The sequence below is a fragment of the Ambystoma mexicanum genome, chromosome 3q (assembly GCF_040938575.1).
Source record: "Ambystoma mexicanum isolate Mex_15411 chromosome 3q, UKY_AmexF1_1, whole genome shotgun sequence".
Classification (NCBI taxonomy): domain Eukaryota; kingdom Metazoa; phylum Chordata; class Amphibia; order Caudata; family Ambystomatidae; genus Ambystoma; species Ambystoma mexicanum.
The window spans coordinates 892,503,875-892,516,333 of NC_090926.1; the positions used below are offsets into that span (position 1 = coordinate 892,503,875).

Sequence of the window (12,459 nt, forward strand, 5' to 3'; positions counted from 1 at the left end):
CCTGCATGTTGGATCAGACCCTTCTCGGCCCACTTGGCTAGTTCAGGCGTCCAGGTCGACACCCACTGGACCTACCTAGCAGCTATTGGCGCATGCGGAAACTCAGACACGTTTACTTTCTCTTCTGCCAATCCTGTTGTGAAGAGGCATCTGTACCCACCCGGTTTCATCGGGACAAAGTTGTGCTCTGCATGCACCCAATGTTACCCCCGAAGGTGGCTTTCTCTTTCCACATAAACTAGGAGAATTGTGCTCCCCACCTTCTTTTCAGTCTCCAAGGAAGCGGCAGAAGGGGCTCTTCACTGCCTAGACATCAGAAGAGCACTAAAATTCTATCCAAACAGAACAAAATCCTTCTGCAAGATGGATGCCTTGTTTGTCACTTTCGGCGGCTCAAAGCCGGGTCAGTAAGCGTCCAAAGCTTAGATAGCTATATGGACGACCGCAGAGATCCAGGAGGCATACACGGTGCAGCATAAGGATCTGCCACGGGGCATGCATGCTTAAGCCATCAGGGCCAAGGCAGTGGCAGTCACTTTTCAGCGCTATGTGTCATGGCAGGTGTTTAGCAAGGCGGCGACATGGGCCACCCCATCAGCCTTTTTCAAACATTACTGCCTGGATACCAATGCCAGGGCTGACGCAACATTCGGCCAAGCAGTCCTCTGTAATCCTTTCACCTAGAATGGTAAACTCTCCTTCCCAAGGCGGTTGTATCAGTGGTAATTGCCCATACAGGATGGAGGGAAGGGGACGGGACGTAGGAGTAATTAAGTGTTACTCAGCAGAGTGACTAACATACTCCTAGTCCCCTTTCCGCCATACGTCCCACTATCCTCACCCCCCCCCCTTAAAAAGAGCAGTGAGGTTGTTCAGCATAAAACAGCTGACACGTCAAAGGGGGGCGATTGAGGCGTGGCACCAGTGGGCAGGGATAAGGGAACCCATGCTCTAGGCTGGTCCCCCCCCTCACCCCTCCGTGTGCCTGTAAATTTAAAGGGAAAGTGATTTTTCTAGTGAAAAAGGGTTGCGTTACCGTCCCTTGCGCAGGGATGCCCATACAGCATACAGGGTGGAGGAAATGGGACTATGGACTAGAAGTAAGTTAGTCACTCCAGTGGCCCACCAACCCCTCTACGACCCCCCCCCACCCAAACACCCTGTGCGCCGTTTTATTCCCCCCCCCCCAATCCCTCCAAGGAAGGGCAACAACGGTGCATTTTGCAAACCAGTAATAACCACTGCAGTTATTACAATCCTAGCAACAAAATCTATTGCCATTCTTGGCCACTAGAAGGCGCTGTAGTACAAGTTTGGTCCACTCTTGGAGTTCTTGCCCAACAATTGAATGCAGGAAGCCACGTCACTCCTCAAAGACGGTAAAGCTTCAACTGACCACACCATCTCAGTGGGGGTGGACTTCTCTGACATGGAGTTCAGGCAGATGGATGGCAGAGCAGTGCTTTGCCGCCAGGACTGGCTATAGGCTACAAATGTAACAACTGATGTCTAAACCAAGATGGTATACATACCATTCTACTGGGAGGACCCCTTTGGGAGAAAGGTTGACACTCCTAGCGATTAAGGCTGTCCCAAAGGTGCAATGTCAGAGCGTACCATCAGTATCTCGGGATGCATCATTCCTGTTGTTCCAGGCAACACTTCGCCGGAACCGGCAGATATTCATATACATTATACAGTTCACATTCCTAAAAGGGCACGGCTTATTCAACAGCAAAGCAGTACAAAGTGAGGCACCAGTCCTATTGAGGCATGTCACACCGCTCCCCGCACGAGCTACGACGCTTCCTACACAGACACGCCCCCCCACGTCCACAGCCCCGTCCCAACCAGCACCCAAACACACACGTCACGACAGGGGTACCTCATTACCTTATCAGGTGTCACGCTATGGGGCACGACGTGGCATGCTCGGCAGGACTGGAGTTTATCGCCCTTCAGGTGTGTGGCAAAGGACTGGAGTTTATCGCCCTTCGGGTGTGTGGCAAACGAACTGGAGGCTCCATCACAGAAACGCACGGAGAACCGTGCGACTCGTTGCCTAGCAACTCTCGATGCTTGGGCATACGTGTCACGTGATAGTGGTCACGTGTTCCTTCCCAGGGATAAAAGGAGTCCGGTTACGGAAAGCGTTGCTTCACAGCTGTTCTCTCTGGATCACGTGTTGCTTGCGCTTCGTTTTCAAGTCTCCTTACCTCGCCAGACCTCTGCTCTGTTCTACGGATTGCTCAGTGCCTAACTCTTGTCTGCTTTGTCTGCTTTGGAACCTTGGATTATTTGGTTGACAAACTATTTTTGCCCTACGGATTGCTTGTGTCTCACCCCTTGCTACCACGGAATTTGGATCCACCGATGCCGACCTACGCTCTGCCCTACGGACTGCCTTGTGTCTAGCCTCCTGGACCGCTCTGCTACTCTCTACTTTTCACAGCACAACGACCCTGTCCCAAGTGGTCACCTGCCCGTCTCTGCTGCCACGTCTGCTCGAACCCACTGTTCCTTTCTGAACAACAGGCTTTCAGTTCTCTAGGACCACGCTCCTAATCACAGGTATATAGTGTCCTGGGTGTATTCACGAGGTATTTACATACTGTACAGTTACCTAACCTTATACCTTCCTTTACAGCGCTCCAGGGGTTCTTCCGGTTGTTCCTGAGTCCTGGCTCTACGGACTACCTTCTTTGGCCCTAAGCATCACTCTGGCGATATTATTGTGGTTGTCAGTTTGATACTTGGGAACAGAGGGATAGCCCATACTCTGCACGACCAACAGCCGCGTGACAGACTGTGAAGCCTTTGGTCATTCAGAGTATGAATCCCTCCACCGGGGACCCCGTGACCGCTTTGATGCAAGCAGTAGCGGCCCTCAGGACCGACATGGCAGCTGCTACAACAGCCATACATGACCGTCTTGATGCCTTACAGAGCACTCGTTACCCGTTACCCCCAGACACCGAATTCGGGGAGTCCGGTCCCTCGGATCAGCCAGCACCTACCCCGGCCTCTGCACCCACGCCTATGTTGTTTCCGACACCCGTTGCTCTTGCTGCCCCAGAACGCTACCAGGGGGACCTTCGGAAATACCGAACTTTCATTAATCAATGTAAGCTCCACTTCTTGTGCAGACCCTTGACTTTCCCTGATTCAGTCACAAAGGCCGCATTTCTTCTATCACATTTATCTGGGGTAGCAGCCACCTGGGCAAATCCAATGTTGGAAAACGACCACCCCGCTCTGTATGATTTCGACCTCCTCACAACGGAAATGGCCAAGGTCTTTAATACACACCATAAAACCCAATCAAGGGACCTGGAACTCCTGGACCTAACACAGGGTAAGCTATCATTGATAGAATACATAGCTAGGTATAACCAGCTCGCCGCCGAGACTTCCTGGCCGGAGGAGAAAAAGGCGATCGTGTTCTACCGTGGCTTATGTAACACCATGAAAGATGCGCTTTCAGTGGTTCCTACCCTTCCCTCGGTATTTTCGGATCTGGTGGATCTCGCGTTACAGATAGATGCAAGGAGATCCGAGAGAAGGACAGAAACAACGTTCACTAGCCAGTCCGGTCAGGCCTCTTCTGCCACACCTCCCGAACCCATGCAAATAGGTGGCATCCGAAGCCCGATAACACCGTCCGAACGTGAACGCCGGAGGGCGGATAACGCCTGCTTTTATTGCGGGTTAAATGGGCACTATGTAAGGGAATGCCCCCGACGCCCTAAGAACAAAACCCTGGGTTTTCAGAAGGCTCGCCCGTGATACAGGGGGCACCGGCGAGCCTGTCTTCAAACACCTCTGAACCCGCCTTCGGCCCTGTCAGACCAGTGATCGTCCAGGCCCTTATGAAACCTACTAGGGAGGTCGCACATGTGGTCCATATAGTGATTGACTCTGGGGCCACTGGTTGTTTTATCGATATCGCCTTGGCCCATCGTTTCAACCTACCCCTGGTCAGAAAACAACACCCGGAACCCATACATGCTGTTGACGGCAAGTCCTTGTCGTCCGGCCCCGTTCAGTTTCAGACCGCACCCTTGGAAGTATTGATTCAGAGCACCCACAGGGAAATCATGTCATTTGACCTTATCACTACACCACAATTCGGTGTCATTTTGGGAATACCCTGGTTACGACAACACAACCCGCTGATCAACTGGGGGACAGGACAGGTCACGTTCGAGTCAGAGGTGTGTCAGCAGTTTTGTCTTGTGGATGGCGACACGCCCTCCTCTCCTGCCAATATCCTGGGCGCCATGGCCTCTACTCGCATTACTGACGCAACCTCCGAGACTGGGCCTTCACATACTGTGGGGGCCATCCTGGCTAGTATCCCCATCGAATACCACATGGTTTTTGATAAAGCCACGGCGGAGGGCCTCCCTCCACATAGGCCATACGACTGTCCGATTGATCTGGTTCCGGATGCGCCCATACCCAGGGGGAGGATCTACTCATTGTCCCAATCAGAGGAGCAGGCCCTCAATGATGACATCCATCAGGCATTGCAATTGGGTCACATCCGTCCATCATGTTCCCCTGCCGCCAGCCCGATATTTTTTGTGCCAAAAAAGGAAGGCGACTTGCGTCCATGTGTGGACTACAGGAAGTTGAATGCCGTTACCATACAAAACAGGTACCCTCTCCCCCTCATCTCCACATTGCTGGACAGATTAACCAGGGCTACCATTTTTACCAAGTTGGACCTAAGAGGGGCCTACAACCTGATCCGTATGCGACGTGGGGACGAGTGGAAGACGGCTTTCTGCTCTCGGCAGGGGTTATTTGAGTATACCGTGATGCCTTTTGGGCTTTGCAACGCCCCCGCAACTTTACAGCGGTTTATCAATGACGTGTTCTCTGACGTCTTGGATACGTACGTGGTGGTATACCTGGACGATATATTCGTTTTTTCGCCCTCCATAGAGGAACACATTGTTCATGTCAGAGAGGTCCTCTCTCGCCTTAAGGCGAACGCCCTGTTCGCCAAGCCGGAGAAGTGCATTTTCCATTCAAAGGAAGTGGAGTTCCTAGGTTTCCACATCTCCCCCGGAGGCCTGTCTATGAACCAGTCCAAGGTTCGTGCTGTCATGGAATGGCCGACTCCGACTAACGTTAAACAACTGCAGTCCTTTCTTGGTTTCGCTAATTTCTACCGACGGTTTATCGCCGGCTTCTCTTCCATCGTTTCTCCACTGACCACCCTGACCAGTCCTCTTGCCCCGTACTCTTGGACCCCCACGCAGCAAAGGGCGTTCGAGGCACTCAAATCCAGGTTTACTTCTGCCCCGGTCCTACAACACCCCGATCCCGACCTCCCCTACGTCCTGGAAGCAGATGCCTCTTCGTTTGCACTAGGCGCGGTGTTGTCCCAGCCATGTCCAGCCACGGGCCGGTTACATCCGGTGGCCTATCATTCTCGGAAATTCACAACAGCCGAAACTCACTACACTGTAACCGAGAAAGAACTGCTGGCCATCAAGGACGCCCTCCAGACATGGCGACACCACCTCATGGGGGCTAAGGACCAAACGGTGGTTTATACAGACCACAAAAACCTGCAAGACCTGGCCTCCCTGAAATGCGTAAACAGTCGGCAGGTACGCTGGCACTTGTTTTTTGCTGCCTTCGATTTTGTTGTGAAACACAGACCAGGCCTCATTAACGGCAAGGCTGATGCTTTGTCCCGATCTCCCGGTGGTGATTCCTTGGTTTCGTTCCCAGATACTCTATTAGGGAAAAGCCATGTTGTCTGCTTATGTACGCCCTCGCCACTCATGCTCACCGCTATTAGAGAATGGGTTTCTCAACATCCCCATACGCTCACGGAATGGGACATCACTCTCCAGGATGGGCTCCCTTTCATTCAGGGCAAACTATTCCTTCCTACATGCGATGCACGCAACCAGGCGCTGGCATGGTCGCATGATGCGGCCATAAATGGCCATCCCGGGCAACAACGCACCCTTGAATTGTTACAACGCTGGTGCTGGTGGCCATCCATGAGCAAGGACATAGAAAACTATGTAAACACATGTTCCATATGCGCACAATGTAAAACACGTAGAGGACGGCCATTGGGGTTACTCCTGCCATTACCCATACCTCCCAGGCCGTGGCACACCATCTCGATGGACCTCATTACTGACCTACCTCGCAGACAGGGTTACGATACCATATGGGTTGTCGTCGACTCATACACCAAAATGGCCCGTTTTATTCCCTGCACAGGCATACCATCGGCCCCAACACTAGCTCGCCTGTTCTTCAAAACGATATTCTGTCTTTTCGGTTTACCACATGTCATCATATCAGATCGGGGATCCCAGTTCACGTCCTGCTTCTGGCGTGCTCTTACCAGTCTCCTGAGAATCGATGCTCACTTCTCTTCGGCGTACCACCCCGAAAGCGATGGGCAGACGGAGAGGGTTAACCAAGCCCTAGAACAGTACCTGCGCTGTCTGTCCCTCCAGTACCAGGACTCTTGGTTCAAGCTGCTCTATCTGGCTGAGTTCGCATACAATAATTCCCGTCATTCGGCCACTGGGTTCTCCCCTTTCTACTCCCTGTACGGGCAGCATCCTCGCGCCCTACCGCTCCCTGACTTCTCTTCTGCCACTCCGGCTGCTAACGCCTGCGTGCGTGATTTAGCAGGTGTCCATGCACATACTCTGGTCCACCTCCGCGAGGCTCAGTCGGTGATGAAGGCCAAAGCGGACCGTAAGCGGGCCGAGGCGCCGGTGTATCATGTGGGCGATCGGGTATGGTTGTCGACCAGACACCTGCGGATCCCTGGTTGTCGCAAGCTGTTGCCCCGCTTTGTGGGCCCCTATCGGATCGCCAGAATACTCAATCCCGTGGCCCTGCGCCTGACTGTTCCGCGTGCTTGGCGGATCCACCCGGTTTTCCACATCTCCCTCCTCAAGCCGTTCCTTGCTTCCACTCGCATCCTTGTTCCTCCCGCCCCGGTTTCTGTGTCTTCCCAGGACGTTTTTGAGGTCAGTGCCATCCTCTGGTCCCGCTTCCATAGAGGCCGCCTACAGTACCTGGTGGACTGGCTGGGTTATGGCCCCGAAGACCGGTCCTGGGTTCCCTCCCATGACGTCCAGGCCCCTCTTCTGGTGTCGCAGTTCCATAGGGATAACCCGGCTTGCCCACGGGGTCGTGGGCCATTGCGGGGGGAGTCTGTCACACCGCTCCCCGCTCGAGCTACAACGCTTCCTACACAGACACGCCCCCCCACGTCCACAGCCCCGTCCCAACCAGCACCCAAACACACACGTCCCGACAGGGGTACCTCATTACCTTATCAGGTGTCACGCTATGGGGCACGACGTGGCATGCTCGGCAGGACTGGAGTTTATCGCCCTTCGGGTGTGTGGCAAACGAACTGGAGGCTCCATCACAGAAACGCACGGAGAACCGCGCGACCCAGCGCGGCCCGGAACACGTGACTCGTTGCCTAGCAACTCTCGATGCTTGGGCATACGTGTCACGTGATAGTGGTCACGTGTTCCTTCCCAGGGATAAAAGGAGTCCGGTTACGGAAAGCGTTGCTTCACAGCTGTTCTCTCTGGATCACGTGTTGCTTGCGCTTCGTTTTCAAGTCTCCTTACCTCGCCAGACCTCTGCTCTGTTCTACGGATTGCTCAGTGCCTAACTCTTGTCTGCTTTGGAACCTTGGATTATTTGGTTGACGAACTATTTTTGCCCTACGGATTGCTTGTGTCTCACCCCTTGCTACCACGGAATTTGGATCCACCGATGCCGACCTACGCTCTGCCCTACGGACTGCCTTGTGTCTAGCCTCCTGGACCGCTCTGCTACTCTCTACTTTTCACAGCACAACGACCCTGTCCTAAGTGGTCACCTGCCCGTCTCTGCTGCCACGTCTGCTCGAACCCACTGTTCCTTTCTGAACAACAGGCTTTCGGTTCTCTAGGACCACGCTCCTAATCACAGGTATATAGTGTCCTGGGTGTATTCACGAGGTATTTACATACTGTACAGTTACCTAACCTTATACCTTCCTTTACAGCGCTCCAGGGGTTCTTCCGGTTGTTCCTGAGTCCTGGCTCTACGGACTACCTTCTTTGGCCCCAAGCATCACTCTGGCGATATTATTGTGGTTGTCAGTTTGATACTTGGGAACAGAGGGATAGCCCATACTCTGCACGACCAACAGCCGCGTGACAGGCATCAGATCACAAAGTGCCTCACACCGTAGAGCCTGATCCATCAAGCAGACCTGATTTTGAGGCCAACCACCCTCAGTCTTCAGCACCCCAGTAGACATTCTAAATTTATGGAAACCTATTACGATGGGAGGAATTGGTGCTTTCGATATTGTCCTATGGCCATACTCTGGAATTTGTTCACCAACTACTCCCACCCACCTTTAATCCCCGCCCCACCCCCACTGTCTCAGACAGGAAAAGCATATGGACTTTCTGCTGCAGGAATTTGCAGTGCACCTCGCAAGCATCCTCAACGGCAGCAAAGTCTACGCTTGTTGTTTCCTAATTCGCAAAACATCTTGATAATGGCAGCACCACTTGCATATCTAATTTCTGATGTCCCTGACATTGCAAATGGTGATCTTGCAAAGGATTTGAAACCAAATTCAAAAGTGACACTTCCTCCTGTCCCTAGACTTGGACGCTTATTTCCATATTCCAGTCCACCCGAAGCAACTCATGTTGTTATGCTTCATGGAAGCGGGATAACTATCAGTTCAGAGTGATTCCCTGCGACCTGACTTTTTCTGTGTCGGAGAGAGCACCATACGTAGATGGTGGAGGAATGTCTGACATTGTTGGGCTTCTCTATAAACTACAGCAAATCATCCAGATTTTGAGGGCTACGGTCTTTCTGAGAGCTTCCCTAGAGACCACAACCTTGCTAGCAAAGCCCTCTCAAGAATGCCTTTGCCGCTTGAGTCACAAAGTGCAAGTATTAAAAGTAAGACATCACTACCGTCTGAGTCTTCAAGTCTCCTGGGCACTGTCTCATCCCGCATTTTGCCGGTCTGCGACTGTAGGCTGTTTGCGCACCCACTTTAGGAGTTGTCTGGAATTTTGAAGGACAAAATCTGCTTGGTGTATTCATTCTATGGTGGCAAGTAACTTGTCGAAGTGGGCACCCTTTATGGAACCACAACCATAAGTCGGCGACCATAAATGCTTCCATGGGAAGCCCACTTGCACAAGTGCTGTGGTTTCTGGCTGAAAAGGCGCTGTAAATCAATTCCTTGGAACGCTGGGCAGTCTTCTGGGCACTAAAGACATTCCTGCCCTATGACAAGGCGAATGTGTTGAGAATTGGTGGACATCACGGCAAAGATTTTTTTCAGGAAGTGGGGGAAAAAACTATCAAAAGTGCTTTCTACCAAAGCACAGTTGCTATGGAAACTGACGCTGCAATAGGGAATGTTCCTTGTCCCCTAGCATCTTCCAGGAATCAGCAACTTCATTGCAGATTGTGCCACAAGTGAGGGCTAAACCACCACCAAGTGGACAATATATTCGTATTCTGGGGCTGCTGGAAATCCTCACCAGGGAAAACTGCCTCTGGGAGGTGTTCTCCATTTCATGGGTCAATGGTTTATTTTATGTGGTGATGCCTTTCTCACTTCGCCTCAGGGTGCAACTGACATTAAGCATGCAGCCAAGAACACTGAACTTGATTCCTGACATGGCACAGAAAATTGTGTTCTCGACCTGCTGTTCCTCTTGCAGACTGATGATTGTCCTCTCACAGATCATCAAGTTATTATCGTAGAAGGAGGCAGAATTTTGCATCACTACCCATCATCCCGCAGCCTCAATGCCTGGCTCCAGCACACATGGCGTTCTGTTGAGTTGATGTGCCTCATGAGTGTAGGCATATTCTTTCCACAGCAGCGGCTCCTCCCACTATGGTGGAAAAGATTTACAATCTGGTGTGCTAGCCACCATATTGATCAAATAACATGTCAAGCTTACCAAGTACTACCCTACCTGCTCTCCATCGAGCAAAACGCGACTTGGCCCCTTCGTCCATCGAAATTGCCCAAGCAGCTTTCGTGGTACACCCAGACACCAGGTGCGAAGTCCTTGTGGTCTACACATTTGATTTACAAAATGGATAAACGAGTACATGAGTCCTTTCCAGGATGTTGCCACCGGTAACAAGGTTGCCACTTTATAGAAGCTCAGTCCAGACCTTGCAAGGTTGTTGAGTCAACCGATTGAGCCGCTGCATGAAGTGGACATAAAGGCTATTACTTAACTGCATTGTTGGTTGTAATTGCCTGCACCAAAAGAGTTGCCAAGCTGCTGTCTATATTGGTGCAAGAACCATGCCTGGTGTTCCACAAGCCCATGGTGGTTCTGCGAACTAATCACAAGTTTGGCCATGGCTCCTTCCTCTTTATACCTCCATGAACCACTGGTGCTTCCTGCTTTCGTCACTATCTACTTCTGATGATGGATTCATTGGGTGTCTGAAGGGCACATACGTTTTTCCCTCGCCGCACCAAGTTGTTTTGCCTGTACAGTCCAACCAACTGTTACTTTTGGCCCTACTGGATCCTGGAAAGGGGGTCGCTAAGGCAAGGTGACATCGCAAGAGGGCTCTTGTGCGGCATTGCCTATTGCCAGACTAAGGTGTGAAGACTGCTCCCTGTCAAGCTAAAGGCTCATTCTATGAGATTGATATCTGCAATTTCTGCCTTCCTGCAGGGGGGGGGGGTGCTTCACCATGACCTCTGCAGAGCACCTACATGGAGATACCCGCATTCCTTTACAGTGTTCTATGTCGACCGGAAGACGTTGGGAGTAAATCATCAGGCAGGCAGTCCTACCCAGGCTTTTCGCACAAGATCACCTCCATTATTAATTCCTCCTCCCTAATGTTGTATTATTAACTACTTTGCATCTATTCAACAGCATGTGAATTTATTACACTTTCAATGCTGGTGAAGGAAAGTCACTTAACATGTAACTAGAGTTCACAATCATTGGTATCTTTCCTAGATTAACATGTGACATTCCCTGCCGTATGAGACTCACATTTACATGCATGAAGGTAATCTGAACATGTCATCTAGGGGAGGAGTTAAGGGAAAGGGTACCCATTAGCTGCTGCCAGATGAATGTACACTATAGTGTACACTGCTATTCTCATATACAAAGGATTCCCAGTCTGACACCAGGGAAATCTTCAACATGTGACTGTGTAAAATGCCAGTGCTAGAGAACCGTAGTTACAGGTAAGTAACTTTTTCCTTCTGGAACTTGCCCCATTCATAAATTAGAAAGGTAATCAGTAATCACGTGTCAAAAAGCCATTACTATTTTACTGAGTGGCTGGAGCACATCTCTAGGGCATCACACAGCTGAACACTGCTCATTAGCTGTCTGTTGCCCTTCTAAACTGCTTTACATAGACAATACTTTTGATGCCAGACACGTTTCAAACATAGATTCCTGTCTGCCATCCCTAGCAGTGCTCTACCTTAATGGAGCCACACACACACACACCCAAGCCTTCATGATAGCCAGTTGCTCTGAGACCATTGTGGCGATTTGGCACAGTAGAAAACCCTTTGTAGCATAACTTATGTATGTTATGTTTGTGTTGTAGATCTGTGTTATAGCTATTAGTACATTTATGGGATGAAATTGAATGGGGAGGAAATGGTAGTTATGTCAATTATTGTATCACAGCATAGACCTGGGAAATTGTATTCTGTAAGTGTCCCTATTCGGTGAGGTGAATGTCTTGACTTGGAATGTCCGGGAATTGGAAAACCTTGTGCAGTTTGTTATGGTGGCCTTATTACTAAGCATATATAAGTACCAGCTGGCACTATTGCAAAAGTGCCATTACTATTGCATTAAGTTATCTGGCAAAGAGGGGGGTGGGGGGGGGGGGTTAGGGAGGGAAGTTGACCCGACTCTGAGACCGAGGTGAATAAAGACCTATGGCTTAATATATTTTGCCAGGCCTACTGAATGGTCACCACATAGGCATTTTAATTGTTTATACCATGAATACTCCTTATGATAGCCTATTAAGCAATGTAGCTAACAAGTGTTTTGGGCATATGGGTTGTATTCTGCTCTGGTTGGGAGGCAAGAGCAGGGTTGGCTTCAAATTGAATAAACATTTAGACTAGTTGTACATTCAGAGCTTCCAGTGCTTTTATTGAAGGTTTTCCATCAGTATGCCCTGCTTGATAATTGGAGTGAGTTGCACACTACTAGGAAAGTAGTCTTCTTTCCTGAATGTATACACACATGCATTGGCTACATTTTTGTGAGAAAATCTTAGACCACAGGTTTGGATAATTGCAGGACTTGGCTAGCGTCATTTCATATGATTCCCCACTGAAGGATTATAACACGTTGTCAATTTGTTAAGATGTAGGCGCATGAAGATATGGCATTTACA

At 50.5% G+C, this 12,459-nt stretch overlaps 1 protein-coding gene across 1 annotated transcript in view; it reads left to right on the plus strand.

The window, feature by feature from the left end:
* Positions 1-12,459, plus strand: part of PSMD12 (proteasome 26S subunit, non-ATPase 12) — a 270,699-nt gene that overhangs the window by 120,193 nt on the left and 138,047 nt on the right. The window lies entirely within an intron of this gene.